The 18,259-nt window shown below is 35.6% G+C and overlaps 1 pseudogene; it reads left to right on the top strand.

The window, feature by feature from the left end:
* The window catches only part of LOC109499939, a 58,019-nt pseudogene extending 41,386 nt beyond the window's left edge, over window positions 1-16,633 (top strand).
* The last annotated feature ends 1,626 nt before the right edge of the window (window positions 16,634-18,259 follow it).

Below are 18,259 nucleotides of genomic sequence, written 5' to 3'. Positions count from 1 at the left end.
TTAATTCCTTTTGTTTTTTTTAATGTTTGTTTATTTATTTATTTTGAGAGAGAAAGAGAGAGTTCAAGCAAGGGAGGAGCAAAGAGAGAGAAAGAGAGAGAATACCAAGCAGACTCTATGCTCAGCATAATGCCCAATGCAGGACTTCATCTCACAGTTTGTGAGCTTTATAATATAGCTTGAAATCCAGAACAGTTATGCCTCCAGTTTTGTTTTTATTTTTCAGGATTGTTTCAGATATTTGGGGTATTTTGTGGTTCCTTACACATTTTTTGATAGTTTGTTCTATCTCTGAAAAAATAAATGCTGGTGGTATTTTGGTTGTAATTGTATTAAATGTGTAGATTGCTTTAAGTACTATAGACATTTTAACAAAGTTTGTTCTAATCCATGAGTATGGGATGCTTTCCATTTCTTTGTGTCCCCTTTATTTTATGTCTTCTATAGTTTTCAGAGTACAATATTTTTATCTTTTTGGTTAGGTTTATTCCTAAGTATGTTGGTTTTGTTACAATTGTAAATAGGATGATTCCTTGATTTCTTTTTTCGCTTTGTTCTTTGCATATAGAAATGCAACAGATTTCTGCACATTTATTTTCCTTTTTGTGACTCTACTGAATTCACGCATTGGTTCTAGCAATATTTTGGTGGAATCTTTCAGGTTTTCTACACAAAGTATCATGTAATCTGCAAATTTGAGTTTGACGTCTTCCTTGCCAATTTGTATGACATTTATTTCTTTGTGTCTGATTGCAGAGGCTAAGATTTCCAGTACTATGCTAAGTAGCAATAGTAAGTATAGGCATCCTTGTCTTGTTCTTAGCTATGGGAAAAGGGCTTTCAGGTTTTATTTTTTCCCATTGAGAACGATATTAGCTATTTGTCTTTCATATATGACATTTAAATGTTGAGGTATGTTTCATCTATCCCTACTTTTATCAAGAATGGATGCTGTACTTCGTTAAATGCTTTTTCTGCATTTATTGACAAGATCATATGGTTCTTATCCTTTCTTTTATTAGTGGTGTATCACGTTGATTGATGTGTGAATATTGAACCAGCCCTGCATCCCAGGGATAAATACCACTTAATTGTGGTGAATAATCATTTTAATGTAATGTTGAATTAAATTTGTTAGTGTATTCCTGAGAATTTTTGCATTTGTGTTCATCAGGGATATTGGCTTGTAGTCATCCTTTGTAGTCGGATCATTGTGTGGTTTTGGAATAAATGTAATGCTGACCTTGCATAGTGAGTTTGGAAGTTTTCTTTCCGTTTCTGTTTTGTTTTTTTTTTTGAATAGTTTGAGGAAAATAAGTATTATGCTTCTTAAATATCTGATAGAATTTCCTTGGGAAAGTCTTGGGAAGCCATTTGTCCCTGGACTTTTGTTTGTTGGAGATTTTTTTAATTAATTAATTAATTTTTCATTTACATTCAAGTTAGCATATGATTTCAGGGGTAGATTCCTTGATTCCCCCTACCCATTTAGCCCATCCGACTTCCTACAGCCCTTCCAGTAACCCTCTGTTCTCCATCCATATTTAAGAGTCTCTTATGTTTTGTCCCCCTCCCTCTTTTTATATGATTTTTGCTTCTCATCCTTTGTGTTCATATGTTCTATGTCTTAAAGTCTTCATATGAGTGAAGTCATATGATATTTGTCTTTCTCTGACTGACTAATTTCGCTTAGTATAATACCCTACAGTTCCATCCATGTAGTTGCAAATGGCAAGATTTCATTTTTGCGATTTCCAAGTAATACTCCATTGTGTGTGTGTGTGTATGAAACATCTTCTTTATCTATTCATCCATCGATGGACATTTGGGCTCTTTCCATACTTTGGCTATTCTTGATAGTGCTGCTATGAACATTGTGGTGCACGTGCCCCTTTGAAACACCATACCTGTATCTGTTGGATAAATACCTAGTAGTGCAATTGCTGGATCATAGGGTAGTTCTATTTTTAGGTTTTTGAAGAACCTCCATACTATTTTCCAGAGTGGCTGCACCAGTTTGCATTCTTACCAGCAGTGCAAAAGAGATCCTCTAATCCATATCCTTGCCAGCATCTGTTGTTGCCTGAGTTGTTACTGCTACCCACTTTGACAGGCGTGAGGTGGTATCTCTTTGTGGTTTTGATTTGAATTTCCCTGACAAGTGATGTTGAGTATTTTTTCATGTGTCAGTTGGCCATCTGGATGTCTTCTTTGGAGAAGTGTCTACTCATATCATTTACCAATTTCTTCACTGGATTATTTGTTTTCTGGGTGTTTAGTTTGGTAAGTTCTTTATAGATTTTGGATACTAACCCTTTGGCTATGTCATTTGCAAATATCTTCTCCCATTCTGCCACATGCCTTTTAGTTTTGCTAATTATTTCTTTCACTGTGCAGAAGCTTTTTATTTTGATGAGGTCCCAATAGTTCATTTTTGCTTTCGTTTCCCTTGCCTCTGGAGATATGTTGAGTAAGAAGTTGGCATGGCAAAAATCAAAGAGGTTTTTGCCTGCTTTCTCCTTGAGGATTTTGATGGCTTCCTGTCTTACATTGAGCTCTTTCATCCATTTTGAGTTTATTTTTGTGTATGGTGTGAGAAAGTGGCCAGGTTCATTTTTCTGCATGTTGCTGTCCAGTTTTTCCAGCACCAATTGCTGAAGACACTGTCTTTATTCCACTGAATAGTCTTTCCTGTTTTGTCAAAGATCAGTTGGCCATATGTTTCTGGGTCCATTCTGGATTCTCTATTCTGTTCTATTGATCTGAGTATCTTTTCTTGTGCCAATACTATACTATCTAGATTATTACAACTTTGTAATACAGCTTGAATCCGGGATTGTGATGCCTCCTGTTTGGTTTTCTTTTTCAAGATTGCTTTGGCTATTCTGGTTATTTTCTGCTTCCACACAAAATTTAGGAGGGTTTTTTCTAGGTCTGTGAAGAATGCTGGTGTAATTTTGATAGGTATTGCATTGAATATATAGATTGCTTTGGGTAGTATTGACATTTTGACAATATTTGTTCTTCCCACCTAGGAGCAAGAAATGTTTTTTTTTCCTTTTTTTGTGTCTTCTCCAATTTCTTTCAGAAGCTTTCTATAGTTTTCAGTGTATAGATTTTTCACCTCTTTGGTTAGATTTATTCCTAGGTATTTTATGCTTTTAGGTGCAATTGTAAATGGGATCGATTCCTTGATTTCTTTTTCTGTTCCTTCATTGTTAGTGTATATGAATGCAACAGATGTCTGTGCATTAATTTTAATCCTATAACTTTGCTGAATTCATGAATCAGTTCGAGCAGTTTTCTGGTGGAATCTTTAAGGTTTTCCATATAGAGTATCAAGTCATCTGCGAAGAGTGAAAGTTTGACCTCTTCCTGGCTGATTTGGATGCGTTTTATTTCTTTGTGTTTTCTGATTGTTGAAGTTAAGACTTCCAGTACTATGTTGAATGGCAGTGGGAATAGTGGACATCTTTCTCTTGTTCCTGACTTCAGGGGGAAAGCTCTCAGTTTTTCCCCATTGAGGATGATAATAGCATTGTGTCTTTCATATATGGCTTTTATGATCTTGAGGTATGTTCTGTCTATACCTACTTTATTGAGAGATTTTATCAAGAAAGGGTGTTGTATTTTGTCAAATTCTTTCTCTGTATCTATTGAAAGGCTCAAGTGGTTCTTGTCATTTCTTTTATTGATGTGATGAATCACATTGATTGTTTTGCAGATATTGAACCACCCCTGCATTCCAGGTATAAATCCCACTTGGTCGTGGTGAATAATTTTTTTTAACATATTGTTGGATCCCATTGGCTAATATCTTGTTGAGGATTTTTGTATGCATGTTTATCAGGAGAATTGGTCTGTATTTCTCCTTTTTAGTATGGTGTCTGGTGTTGGAATGAAGGTAATGCTGGCTGGCCTCATAGAAAGAGTTTGGAAGTTTTCTTCCATTTCTATTTTTTGAAACAGGTTCAAGAGAATAGGTGTTAACTCCCCATTAAATGTTTGGTAGAGTTCCCCTGGAAAACCATCTGGCCCTGGACTCTTGTTTTGGGAGTTTTTTTTTAATTATTACTAATTCAATTTCTTTACTGGTAATGTGTCTGTTAAAACTTTCTATTTCTTCTTGCTTCAGTTTTCGTAGTGAATATGTTTCTAGAAAATTTTCCATTTCTTCCAGATTGCTCATTTTATTGGTTTATAATTGCTCATAATATTCTCTTGTTTTTATTTCTTAATTTACTTCTTAATTTCCTCTTTAACTTCTTAGTTAGCCCATTCATTCTTTAGTAGGATTTTTTTAGTCTCTAAGTATTTGTTACCTACCCAATTTTTCTTTCTTGTGATTGATTTCAAGTTTCATAGTGTTGCGGTCAGAAAATATGCACAGTATGATCTCAATCTTTTTGTACTTGTTGAGGGATGATGTGTGTCCTAGTATGTGGTCTATTCTGGACAATGTTCCATGTGCACTGGAGAAGAAAGCATATTCTGCTGCTTTCGGATGAAATGTTCTGGATATATCTGTTAATTTGATCTGGTCCAGTGTGTCATTCAAAGCTATTGTTTCCTTGTCTGTTTTGTTTTGTTTTGTTTCTGTTCAGATGATATGTCCATTGCTTTAAGTGTGGTGTTTAAGTCCCCTGCTATTATGCTATTATTATCAATGGCTTTCTTTATGTTTGTGAATAATTGATTTATATATTTGGGTATTATCACATTTGTAGCATAAATGTTTACAATTGTTAGGTCTTCTTGGTGGATAGGCCCCTTAATTATGGTATAATGCCCTTCTTCATCTCTTGTTACAGACTTTATTTTAAAGTCTAGATTGTCTGTTATAAGTATGGTTACCCTGGCATTCTTTTGTTGACCATTAGCATGATAGATAATTCTCCATCCCCTTATTTTCAATCCAAAGGTGTCTTTAGATCTAAAGTGGGTCTCTTGTAAACAGCATATAGATGGGTCTTGTTTGCTTCTCCATTATATTGTGTCTTTTGATTGGAGAATTTATTCCATTGACATTTAGACTGAGTAGTGAATGATATTAATTTATTGCGATTATGTTTATTGTAGAGTTGGAGTTTCTGGTGGTTTTCTCTGACCCTTTCTTGTCTTTGTTACTTTTGGTATTTATTTATTTGTTTGTTTATTTAATCTTTTCTCCCCTCAGAGAGTATACCTTAAAATTTCTTGCAGTGCTGGTTTAGTGGACACGAACTCTAATTTTGTTTTTTCTCAGAAACTTTTAGTCTCTCCTATGTTGAATGACAGACTTTCTGGATAAAAGATTCTTGGCTGCATATTTTTCTGATTCAGCACATTGAATATATTCTGTCACTCCTTTCTGGCCTGCAAAGCCAGTTTCTGTGGTTTGGTCTGCTGCAAACCTGATCTGTCTTATCTTCTAGGTTAAGTACTTTTTTTCTCCCTTGCTGCTTTCATGATTCTTTCCTTGCTTGATTATTTTGTGATTTTGACTATGAAATGCCCTGTTGATTACTGTTTTTGTTGAATCTAATGGGAGTCCTCTGTGCTTCCTGGAGTTTGGTATATGTGTCTTTCCCTAGGTTAGGAAATTTTTCCACTATGATTTTCTCACATAACCCTTCTACCCTCCTTTTTTTTTTCTTTCTTCGTCTTCTGGGACCCCTGTTATTGTGATGTTGTTAGTTTTTAATGAGTCACTGTTCTCTAATTCTTAAATCACGTTCTTTTGCCTTAGTCTCCCTATTTTTTTAGCTTCATTATTCTCCATAAGTTTATAATCTATATCACTGATTCTCTGTTCTGCCTCATCCTTCCTTGCCACTGCAGAATTCATTCAAGATTGCATCTCAGTTATAGCATTTTTTTATTTCATTCTAACTAGCCTTTACTTCTTTTATCTCCACAAAAAGGATTCTAATCTATTTTCAATTCCAACTAGTATTCTTACTATTGTGATTCTAAGTTCAGGTTCAGAAGCCTTGCTTGTATCTGTGGTAGTTAAGTCCTTGACTGTTGTTTCTTTCTGCTCTTTCTTTTGGGGTGAATTCCTTCATTTTGTTATTTTCAAGTGAGAAAATGACTTAATGAGGTTAAAAAAATTAAAGAAAGTAAAATTGAAAAAGAAAATAAAATTTAAAACAAGCATAAAAAAATCAAATAAATGATGTAGGTCCTAGGTTGTTTTTGGTCTGGGTGTTGAAAGGGGCTTGATAGAAGAGAGAAAAAAGGGGAAAGAAAAAAAAAGAAAGAATATCATTTGAAAATTTGAAAAAATGAGTGCACTGAAATGAAATAAAAGGAAATGATGGAAGTAAAATAGAATTTGAAAAAATACACAAAAGTAAAAAACATATTAGAAAAAAATAAAGAAAAATATTTTAATAAGAATTGAAAGTAAAAATATTTTTTCTTTTTGTATTCAAGAAAAAGAAAATAAGCGAAAAAGAGAAAAAAGGGAAATTAAAAACAAAAATTGAATATATCGACCAGTGAACAGACTGAAATTCGATTGAAATGACTTCGTTTTCCCCTAGAAGTCAAAATGTAAAGTGCTTTATAGTCGGTAAACTAACCAGGTGATGAGACTTGTGTTCCTGAAGAGTGAGGTTAGCCCAATTGGGTGGGGCTTGGTGTAATGAGTCTGTTCTCCACTAGATGGTGCTGCTTAGCTTAGTGGGGTGGATTGTTATGGCCCTTGTAGGTGTGTATGTGCATGCACGGGAGCGGTGTAAATGGTGTCACCCAGCTACCCAGTCTCTAGTTTTAGAACTCTGTTCTCCCCTATAGCAATCTCCCACCCATCCTTTGTCTTCAGCTTCCATACACTCCTCACATTTACACTGTCCATGACCAAGCCGTCAGGTTCCCAGACAGCACCTCCTTCCTGAGTTTTATCTCAGATGTGGCTGTGTTTCCTGACCCTGTACTTCTGAGGGACTGCTTTGACCTGCTCTGCCCATATGCCGGAAGGTCTCACTGAGCAATGGCCAGGTGCTGGCTGCACCCAGGAATGTTCGCGGGAAGGTGCTGCTGCCAATTCCCAGAGACTGCAGCTGGGTGCCAGACCACCCCAGAAAAAGTTTACGTGATCATGTAGCAGCAGTGTTTTATGTATTAAGGCAAATCACAACACGCCCCTGGCACCAGACTTCACCCCCAATGACCTTGTTCCAACACCAGTGAATGTGGTTGTTCTCCTGAGACCACTGGGGACTTTGCCTTTGGGGGAGCCACACAGCCTCTACAAGATATTCTCCCAGCAGGGGAACCACCTCTCCCTGTGTGGTCCAGAGACCCCTGGACTTCACTCTGCTCTTGGGGCTTTGCCCTTCCCACCAGAGCACCACCAGGTATTGAGCTGTGGAGTTTCAGACTCTGCACTCCCCGTTTATAGAGTCTTAATGGAATTTAAACCCTTTCTTTTTAGCTCAGTCCCTATGGCTGTTTCCACTTTTCCACTGTCTCTCCTGCTGCTTTTGGGGGGATGTTTTTCCCATATTATTCCCCCCATCTCCATCCTTTCTCTGAAAGCAAAACAGCTCCCTGCCCTCCATGGCTTCTCTCTCCCCCAGTTCCCCTTTCCACACCACAAACCTGCTGAGTTCTGTGGTTCAAGTTGTGCATATCATTGTGTTAATCCTCTAATCAGTTTTCTAGGTGTGCAGGATGTTTTAGTGTTGCTCTGGCTGTATTTCATGGTTGTGAGACACACACACACCAAAATTCCATGCTGTTCTACCATCTTGGCTCCTTTTGGGAGATTTTTTTATGTCTGTTTCAAGTTTTTTTTCTGGTTATCGGTCTGTTTAAATTTTCTATTTCTTCCTGTTTCAGTTTTGGTTGTTTGACTATTTCTAGTAATTAATCACTTTCTTCTAGGTTGCCTAGTCTGTTGGAATATAGTTTTTGTAATATTCTCTTATAGTTTTTTTTTTTGTATTCTTGTGTTGGTTGTGCTCTCTCCCATTTCATTTGTGGATTTATTTATTTGGATCTTTTCCCTTTTCACTTTCATAAGTCTGGCTAAGGGTTTATCATTTTATTGATTCTCCTGAAGAACCATTCTTAGTTTCATTCATCTGTCCTACTAATTTTTGTTTCTATGTTTCTATATCATTTATACCGGCCCTATTCTTTATTATTTTCTCTCCTCTGCTGACTTCAGGCTTTTTTTTGCTGTTCCTTTTCTAGCTCCTTTAGGTTTAAGATTATGTTATGTCTTTTGAAACATTTCTTGCTTTTTGATGTAAACCTTTATTGCAATACACTTCCCTCTTAAGACTGCTTTGCTATATCCAAAATCTTTTGGATTGTTGTATTTTCATTTTTATTTACTTCCATGATCATTTTTATTTCCTCTTTAATTTCTTGTTTAACATACTCATTCTCTAGAATGATGTTCTTTAACTATAACCTCCTTTGTGGTCTTTCTGAATTTCTTGTGATTGACTTTAAGTTCATAACATTTTGGTGTGGAAATACGCATGCTGTGATCTTAATCTATTTGTACTTGTTGAGGGCTGATTTGCGACCTCACGTATGATCTATTTTGGAGAATGCTCCATGTGTATTTGAAAAGAATATGTATTCTGCTGCTTTAGGATGAAATGTTATATATATAGTCCATCTGGGCAAATGTTTCATTCAAAGCTATTGTTTCCTTGTTTATTTTCTGCTTAGATGATCTGTCCATGGCTGTAAGTGACGTGTCAAATTCCCTACAATTATTGTATTATTTTCAATGAGTTTCTTATTGTTTCATGTAGTGAGGGCCCCAAGGAGGTGGCATATTTACAACTCTTAGCTCTTCTTGATGGATAGGCCCCTTAATTATGATATAATGTCTGCCATCATCTTCTGTGGCAGGCTTTTGTTTAAAATCTACTTGTCCAATATAAGTATGGCTACACTGGCTTTCTTTTGGAATTCATTAGCATTATAGATTTTTCTCCATCCTCTCACTTTCAATCTGCCAATGTCTTTAAGTCTAAAATGAGTCTCCTGTAGGCAGTATATAGCTAAGTCTTGTTTTTTTTTTTAATTCCTTCTGATAACCTGTGTCTTGTAATTAGAGAATTTATTCCTTTTGTTTTCAGGGTGATTTTTGAATGACATGAGTTTAGTGCATTAAGTTACCTGCAAAGTTGGTGTTCCTGATAATATTCCCCTCTAGTCTTTGTCACTGTTGGTCTTTCCTTCCCACTCATAGAGTCCCCCTTAATATTGCTTGCAGGGCTCTTTTAGTGGTCACTAATTCCTTTAGTTTTTGTTTGTCTGGAAAACTCCTTATCTTTCCTATTCTGAATGACAGTTTTGTAGGGTAGAGTATTATTGGTTGCCTATTTTCCCCATTAGAACATTTAAGATAGCCTGCCATTCCCTTCTGGACTGGAAAGTTTTTATGCATAGATATGTTGTGAATCTGATCTGTCTCCCTATGTAGGTTAAGGACTTTTTGTGTTTTGCTACTTTCAGGATTCTTTCTTTGTCTGTGTTTTTTTGTGAATTTGACTATGATATGTCCTGGTTATGGTCAGCTTTTGTTGAATATAATGGGAGTTCTCTGTGCTTCTTGGTTTTTTTTGTCTGTTCCCTTTACCAGATTAGGGAAATGTTCAACTAATATTTTCTCACATAAACCTGCCTCTTTTCCACTGCCTTCATCTTCTGGGACTCTTATGATACAAATGCTTTCCAGTTTAATAAGTTGCTTAGTTCCCTAAGTCTATCTTCCTTATCCATTACTTTTTTTTTCCTCTTATTTTCAGCTTGACTATTTTCCATAATATTATGTTCTACATCACTACTATGTTCCTCTACTTTGTCCATCCTCACTATCATCCATTCAAGTTTGTATCTTTGTTATAGCATTTTTAATCTTGGCCTGACTAGATTTTGTCTCTTTTATCTCTGCAGTAAGGGATTCTCTAGTGCCTTCTATGCTTTCTTCAAGCCCAGATAGAATTCTTATAATAGTTTTTTTTAATTCTAATTTAGACGTCTGACTTATTGATTAAATTCATAGACTTCATTTATTCCTGATTCCTTTTTTTTGTGGAGTTAATCCCTCTTTCTCTTCTTTTAGGAGGAAGAAAATAACATAATATTTACAAATTTTTAAACAATTAAAAAAATCAAATAAAGGAAGATAGATCCTAGTTTTGATTCGGTCTGGTGTTAAAAGAAGCTTGTTGGAAAAAAAGAAGAGAAGAGATAAATAAAACAAAAATAAAATAAAATAAAATAAAATAAATAATGAAATAAATTTGCTCTTTCTGTATCCAAGAAAAGGAAAACAACCACAACAACAAGAAAACCAGAAGCTAACAAAACAAAACAAAATAAAAAGCAAACAAACATAGAAACAAACAAAAAACCCACATGAAGCTAGATCCAGTTCTGCCTAGAGGTGAAACTGCAGCACTCTATGATCAGTGAACTTAGTGAGTTGAAGGGCTTGTGTTGGTCTTCTGGGTGAGGTGCCTGTTGCACTGATTCTCACGTAAACTTGGCATAATAAAGATACACCTGCAAGATGTCAGGGTTTGGTGATTGTTGTAAACAGCTCTAGCCTCCACTAGTGTGCACTCTGTTGCTCATGGAAGTTGGTCAGTCCTGGTGTATGGAAGGTAATGACATTGTGTCAGTCTCTCATCCCCAGAGCAGATATTTTACACCCTCCTTCTTTAGTAAGACTTCACACAAGAACAAACACTCCCCCCTCTTGTGTTCCCAACTTCTGTCAGATTCCTGCCTTCACTCTATGTCTGAGGTTTCTGGATGCCAGGCAGCACAGTACTCCTTTTTTTAATCTCAGGGATATAGCTGTGTTTTTAAAAACCATAAATTTTAGGAACCTGGCACAGCTCAGACCCACTCTGATCCTCTGGGGGAGGGTCTCACCATACTGTGTCAGGTGTCAGTTTGTACCAGAAGATGGTCATCCAACCATGCACAAGTTAAGAGTTTGTGGTAAAGCATAGCAAAAAGCTGGCACCAAGGTTTACAGCCCTCAATAGTTATCTCTGTACTATGTTGGTGAACCAGGCAACATGTTGGAGACCACCAACACTTTTGTCCCCAGAGATGCCATGCCATGACTCTAAATGCACTCCAGGAATGGGAAACATTTATCAATATGTAATCTAGAAGATCCTGAGCCAGTGCTGTCTTATCCTGGGCCTCTGACCTCCTTCCCCAAAGAAGCACCACTAAGCTGCCAGGCATGGCCCTGGTGATGGCACAGACTTCTAAAATTTCAGACTTTGAGATCTACTGCATAAAAAAATTTACAGTATTCAGTCCCCCTCCTTTTCTCAGTTAATGGTTTTAGGGAAATTTTCTTTCTTCCTTTCTTTCCTTCTCTTTTCCTTTCTTTCTTCTTTCTTTTTTAATTTGAGAGAGAGATAGAGCATGAGTGAGTGGGCGAGAGGGGCAGAGGGAGAGAGAAACTTAAGCAGCCTCTATGCTCAGCACAGAGCCCAACACAGGGCTTAATCCCGTGAACCTGGGATCATGTCCTGAACCAAAATCAAGAGTGTGACACTCAATAGCCTGAGCCATTCAGGCATTTTGGGGAAAGTGTTTTCTTGTGTGAGCCCCTGCATAATTCTCTCTCTCTCTCATATTCTTCTATCTTCATGATCAAGTATTACTCCTCTTGGCAGCACCTGTAGTTCTTTTCTCCCCCAAAACAACTCCACAGTTCCTACCTTCCATGATGTGGCCTTTTGTCTGCCTCTAGATGTGTAATTTTTTCTCTCAGTACTCAGAGAGACTTCTTGTGTATTCAGAATCATTTGATATTTATCCATTTGTGTTCAAAATGCTAGGCAAGCTTAGGGTTGTCTTACTCCTCTACCATCTTAACTGAAGAGATCTAGCTTGATTGATCAAGAAAAAAAGAGATTCAGTAAACAGATAAATTATAAACAAAAGAAGGAATATTATATTTGATACCAGAGAAATACAAGAGATTATAAAAGACTACTATTAACAATTTATTTACATGACAAAAAACAGATATCGTAGAGTAAATAGATAAATTCCTAGGTATATACACATACCAAAACTGAATCATACAATAATCAAATTTCTGAGCAGACTAATAATGAACAAAAAGATAGAATATTTTACCTAACATCTAAAGAAACAACACAACAGAGACCTGGAGCAGATGATATCATTTTTGAATTCTAAAAAAAAACCAGAAAACAAAAAACCCACAAGTAAATAATAATAGAATTAACATTGCTCTTTCTCAAACTTTTCTCAAAAATTGCAGAAAAGGGGAAATCACAAAACCTATTTTTATGAGGCCAGTATTCCTCTGGCACTAAAGTCGTATAAGGACATTGAAAAACAATAAAAGTAAGTACAAATATTGATGAATATAAATGCAATTATCATACTGTTTTGATCACTACAGCTATATAATAAAACTTTAAGTCCATAATTCTTATGACCCCAGCTTTGCTTTGCTTTTTCAAGGTTGTTTGGCTTTTCAGGGTCTTTTGTGGTTCCATACAAATTTTAGTATTGTTTGTTTTAACTCTGTGAAAATTGTTATTTTTATATAGACTGCATTAAATGTGTAGATTTCTTTGGGTAGTATAGACATTTTAACAATATTTGTGCATGCAATCCATGAGGATGGCATATCTTGAAATTTGTGTGTGTCATTTTTAATTTGTTTCATCAGTGTTTTACAATTTTCAAAGGATAGTTTTTTCACATATTTAGGTAAATTTATAGGTATCTTGTTTTTTTGTAGTTGTAAATGGGATTGATTTTTTCATTTCTCTTTATGTTGTGTCATTATTGGTGTTTAAAAATGAAATAACATTCTGTGTTTAATTTTTTTTTATATGTATTTATTTGGAGAAGGGGAAGAAAGAGGGACAGAGGATAAAAGGGAGCTCTGAGTGGAGAAACTGACAGCAGTGAGCCTGATGTGGGGCTCGAACTCATGAACCACAAGATCATGCCATGAGATGAAGTCAGTCATTCAGCCGACTGAGCCACCCAGGGGCCCCTGTGCTTTGTGTATCCTGTGACATTGCTAAATTTATTTACCAGTTCTAGCAGTTTTTTTGGTGGAATCTTTCTGGTTTCCTATATAGAATATGTAATTTGCAAAGAGTTAAAGTCGACTGCTTCCATGCCAACTTGGATGTCTTTTATTTCTTTGTGTCGTTTGATTGATGTGGCTAAGATTTCCAGTAATATGTTTAATAACAGTAGTGAAAGTGAATATCCCTGTCTCTTTCCTGGTCATATAGGAAAACTCTCAGTTTGTCCCTATAGATGATGATATTAACTTTACTTTTGTTTTTTATATATGATTTTTATCATGTTGTGTTCCCTCTAAATCTACTGTGTTTAGATTTTTTATTATGAATGGATGTTCATAATAAATACTTTTTCTGTGTCTATTGAAATGATCATATGAATATTACCCTTTCTTTCAAAGCTGTAGTGGTCAAAGCACTATGGTACTGTCACAAATATAGACACACGGATCAATGAAGCAGAATGGAAAACCCAGAAATTAATACACAACTACATGGCGAATTAAACTTTGATAAAGCAGGAAAGAATTGCAAGTGTGAAAAAGTCTCTTCAACGAATGGTGTTGGGAAAACTGGACAGTTTCATGTAAAAGAATGAAACTGGACCACATTCTTACACCAAACACAAAATAAATTCAAAATTGGTTACAGATCTAAATATGAGACCTGAAACCATTAAAATACTTGAAGAGAACATAGGCAATAGCTTTTATGACATCAGCTGGAGCAAGTTTTTTCTAGACATGTCTCTTGAGGAAAGGGAAACAAAGCAAACAATAAACTATTGGGATATCAAAATATAAAGCTTCTGCACAGCAAAAGAAACAGTCAGCAAAACTAAGAGGCAACAGAGTGGGAGGAGATGTTTCTGAATGATATATCCAATAAAATATATAAATAACTTATACAATTCAACATCCAGAAAAACCAAATATTCTAGTTAATAAATGGGCAGAAGTCACGAATAGACATTTTCCAAAGAAGACATCCAGATGACTAACAAACACATGAGAAGATATTCAACATCAGCTCAAATTCAAGAAAATAGAAATCAAAACTACAATGATATGCCACATCATACCTGTCATAACGGCTAAAATTAACAACTCAGGAAACAACAGATGTTGGCAAGGAGGTGGAGAAAGAGGAACCCTTTGCACTGTTATTGGGAATTTCAACTGGTGCATCCACTCTGATAAACAGTATGGAGGTTCCTCAAAAAATTAAAAATAGAACTACCCTATGATTCAGGAATTTCACTACTAGGTATTTATCCAAGGGATACAGAAATGCTGATTCAAAGGGGCACACTCACCCCATTGTTTATAGCATCACTATCAACAATAGGCATATTGTCGAAAGAGCCCAAATGGAAAGAGCCCACTGGAAAAAGCCATCCAGTAACTGATGAATGGATAAAGTATAGTGGTATATACATACAATGGAGTACTACTTGGTGATCAAAAAGAATGAAATCTTGCCATTTGTAACAATGTGGATGGAACTAGAGTGTAATATGTTAAGCAAAGTAAGTCAGTCAGAGAAAGACATAATATCCTATGATTTCACACATAGGTGGGATTTAAGAAACAAAACAGATGAACATAAGGGAAGGGAAGGAGAAATAAGATAAAAACAAATAAGGAGACAAACCATAAAAAACGCTTAAATACAGAGAACAAACTGAGAGTTGCTGGAGGGAGGTCGGTGGTATATATGCTAAATGGGTGATGGGCATTAGGGAGGGCACTTTTTGGGATGAGCACTGGGTGTTATATGGAAATTATGAATCACTACATTCAACTCCTGAAACCAATACTACACTGTATATCAATTAACATGAATTTAAATAAACAAATTAAAAAATAATCAAAATGATATAAGTACTAGCAATTTTAATTTCCTTGGTAATTACAAATATTACATTTTTAATCTTGTCAATAATTGAAACTAATATAAATTACTTTATGATACTAGTCTAATATGCTGGTTTTATGCTCATCCAAATGACAACTTATAAACAAAACTAACACTCAATTTTTCCTCTGAATGTTGACAATTATTGCACAACAATTGAAAATTAATTGCTCCTAATAGACTCAGGGAAATGCTGTAGGTTTTTTCACAGTGGATTTGGGCATTGACATATCCAATAATTTGAGTACATGCAATTTATTAATGGAAAGACCTTTTATATAACTTCCATATTTTATTCAAATAATGCATTGACAGGGCATCAACCAACTACAGGGTAAACTGGTATTCCCATAACCCACACCTCCAGACCCCTAAGGAAAATACTTCAAATTATTTCATAATTTTTCCCAGTACTTTCTTGATATTGTAAACAATATGCTTATCTTCTAATGGTTGACTCATAAATCCAAATATGAGACCATAATTTGTACCTTAGGCCACTGTGGATGGAATGTTGCCCCTCACTACATCACCGACTTTTTCCTCTTTCCCTATCTCCCCGTTCAACATAGTTATGTTTTATGTTTGGGGACATGCATTGATGGCATTGTTCCATCATTAGAATTTATTGGTTACATATATAATATGTAATGGTACTATAAAACATGGTGTTAGTTTATTTGATAATTCTCACTATCACCTAAACAAGAGATCTTAAAATCTTCTTGAGATAAATTATAGTAATATAGGAAGAATCGAATAGTTATTCATTCTAATTTTTCTCATTCTCTTATTTTCTCTTTTTGACAACCTGTCTATGATCATCCTCATCCTCCTGGACACCTATCTCCATGCATGCATGCATTTTGTACTTAGTTCTCCCTCGTGGACCTGAACTACATCTCCACCATTGTCCCCAGGATGGTGTCCAATTATCTCTTTCAAAACAAGTCTATTTCTTTCATTGGGTGAGGGATTCAGAGCTTCTTTATTTTGACTTTGGTAGGTGCAAAAGGATTACTATTGACCACTATGGCATATGATAGCTAGGTGGCTATTTGCTTTCTTCTCCACTATCCCGTTCATATGAGTAAAAGAGTCTGTGTGTTGATGATAATGGGATCCTGGATAATGGGCTCAATCAACTGTTGTTCCCACACTGTATATGCCCTCCATTTACCTTACTGTCAATCCAGAACTGGCAACCATTTCTTCTTTGATGTACTGGACATATTGGCCTGCATGAACCCGGCCAATGGTACTGGCCTGCATGGGCATCTCAGCCTGAGAATACAGTGTTTGGAAGCACCACACTATTGATTGTGTTTCTTTTAATTGGCATTGCATGTTCCTATGGCCACATTCTCCTTGACATCTACAGCATGCACTCAGCGGAAGGGAGGAAGAAGGCCTATTTGACACACCGCACCCACTTCGTTGTGGTGACTTTCTAATATTCACCCTTTGTTTACACTTATCTATACCCAAGATCTCTCCAATCTCCAAGAGACAACAAGGTTCTTGTTGTCTTCTACACCATGCTTACCCAAATATTCAACCCAAATGCTCAATCTACAGCCTTGAAAAAAAAAAAAGAGGTGATAGGGACCATGGGAAGAGTAATTGAGAGGATCTGTTCTGTAAAAATGTAGAGGAAACTCTCAGTCCTGCAGTCTCATAAGAAGACCAATTTCACCTTTTTTACACCTTAAGGGCAATATTATTTCAGGGTTGAAGACAAGGACTAAAATAACCTAGAAGATTAAAATAATTGAGATTTGACCAAACAATTGTATATTACTGATCACTCTTTTTGTTTTCTTTGTGGTAATTTTTTCAATAAAGATAAAGGCCATATATTTTATCCTAATTTGTGGGCAATAAGGTTTTTTTTCTAATTTTTTAAATGTTTTTTTTTTTTATTTTTAAGAGACCCTCAGAGTGTGAGTGGGGGAGGGGCATGGAGAAGGAGACACAGAATCTGAAGCAAGCTCCAGTCTCTGAGCTGTCAGCACAGAGCCCAATGTGGGGCTTAAACCCATAAACCTTGAGATCATGACTGGGCTGAAGTCAGATGCTTAACCTACTGCACCATCCAAGAACCCCCAATGAGGCTTTACTGATATGTAGAAATGATACTGGAAACAGTCAAATTTAATGGAATTATTCAGTATAATAGTTTTAATGCTTAGATATATCCTCAAAATGGGAAAACAAGACAAAGGACAAAAGTACAATAAATTCAATACCTTTTCTGTGTTTATTTAAATAAATGCTTTTAAATAAATGTATATTTGAATAAACAAAGAGAAGCAAAGATTTCAAATAAACTTTAACTTGATAAATGAGCAATGTCTTGCAATACGAGTAGTACATGACTCTGAATGTTGCATGATCACAATTGAGGCAATGGTTCCTGAAATTCGCTGTGATATACAAGTGCTTTGGATTATAAGCATGTTTCCAGAACACATTATACTCACAAACCAAGATTTTACTGATTATATATATATATACTCTAGTGAATACTGGTTTTTCTGTTTCCCAATTTTCAGGGAAGGTGATAGATGTAGAGACTAGGCATAAAAATCTGCATGGAATTAGAAGCCTTCACACTGTTAGAGAGGAAATTTTATATCTTTTATGAGAGGGAGCCTGAAAGTATCTAGATGAATCACAAGAAAACAATTTTATTACAGGTCTATCCCAGGAAAAATAATTATGACTGGAGAGAGGCAAATTAAAGAATCAGAGCCATTTTATAAAAATATTGATGGGAATTACACACTATTAAGTGATGAGTAATCAATCTGAGCCAATTGCAAATCATTCCTCAAAACACTCAAATTTTACATTCACCAAAGCCAAGCCATTATTACTGTTTTATACGATAATTTCTGTTATGGACATTTCATTATACATTTAGCATTGTCATAGTTCTACCGAACCAGGATTGAGGGATTGATTTTAGTTAGCCTTTCTCTACCACATTTTTAAATAGATATATCTGTTTAGTCACTAGGCTACAAAAGTCCTACCATTATATCCAGCTTAACTCTACTCCTGAACGCTATCAATGAATGGTCATCAGTGTTTGTTTATGGGATAATTCAGTTATAATCTTTATTTTCTGAAATCAGATGTAAATAAGGAGGCTAGAATAAACATATAAGAAGTATTACCCCAAGCATGATAGTAATAGATGACTGATGCATTTGAATGGAAATAGTTATTTTTTTCCAAAATAAAAGATCTGCACTTCAGAAGGAATCATATAA

This window comes from Felis catus, chromosome A1, assembly GCF_018350175.1.
Source record: "Felis catus isolate Fca126 chromosome A1, F.catus_Fca126_mat1.0, whole genome shotgun sequence".
NCBI lineage: Eukaryota > Metazoa > Chordata > Mammalia > Carnivora > Felidae > Felis > Felis catus.
Note: the sequence above shows the minus strand (reverse complement) of the source record. Positions and strands in the feature narration are given on the sequence as shown.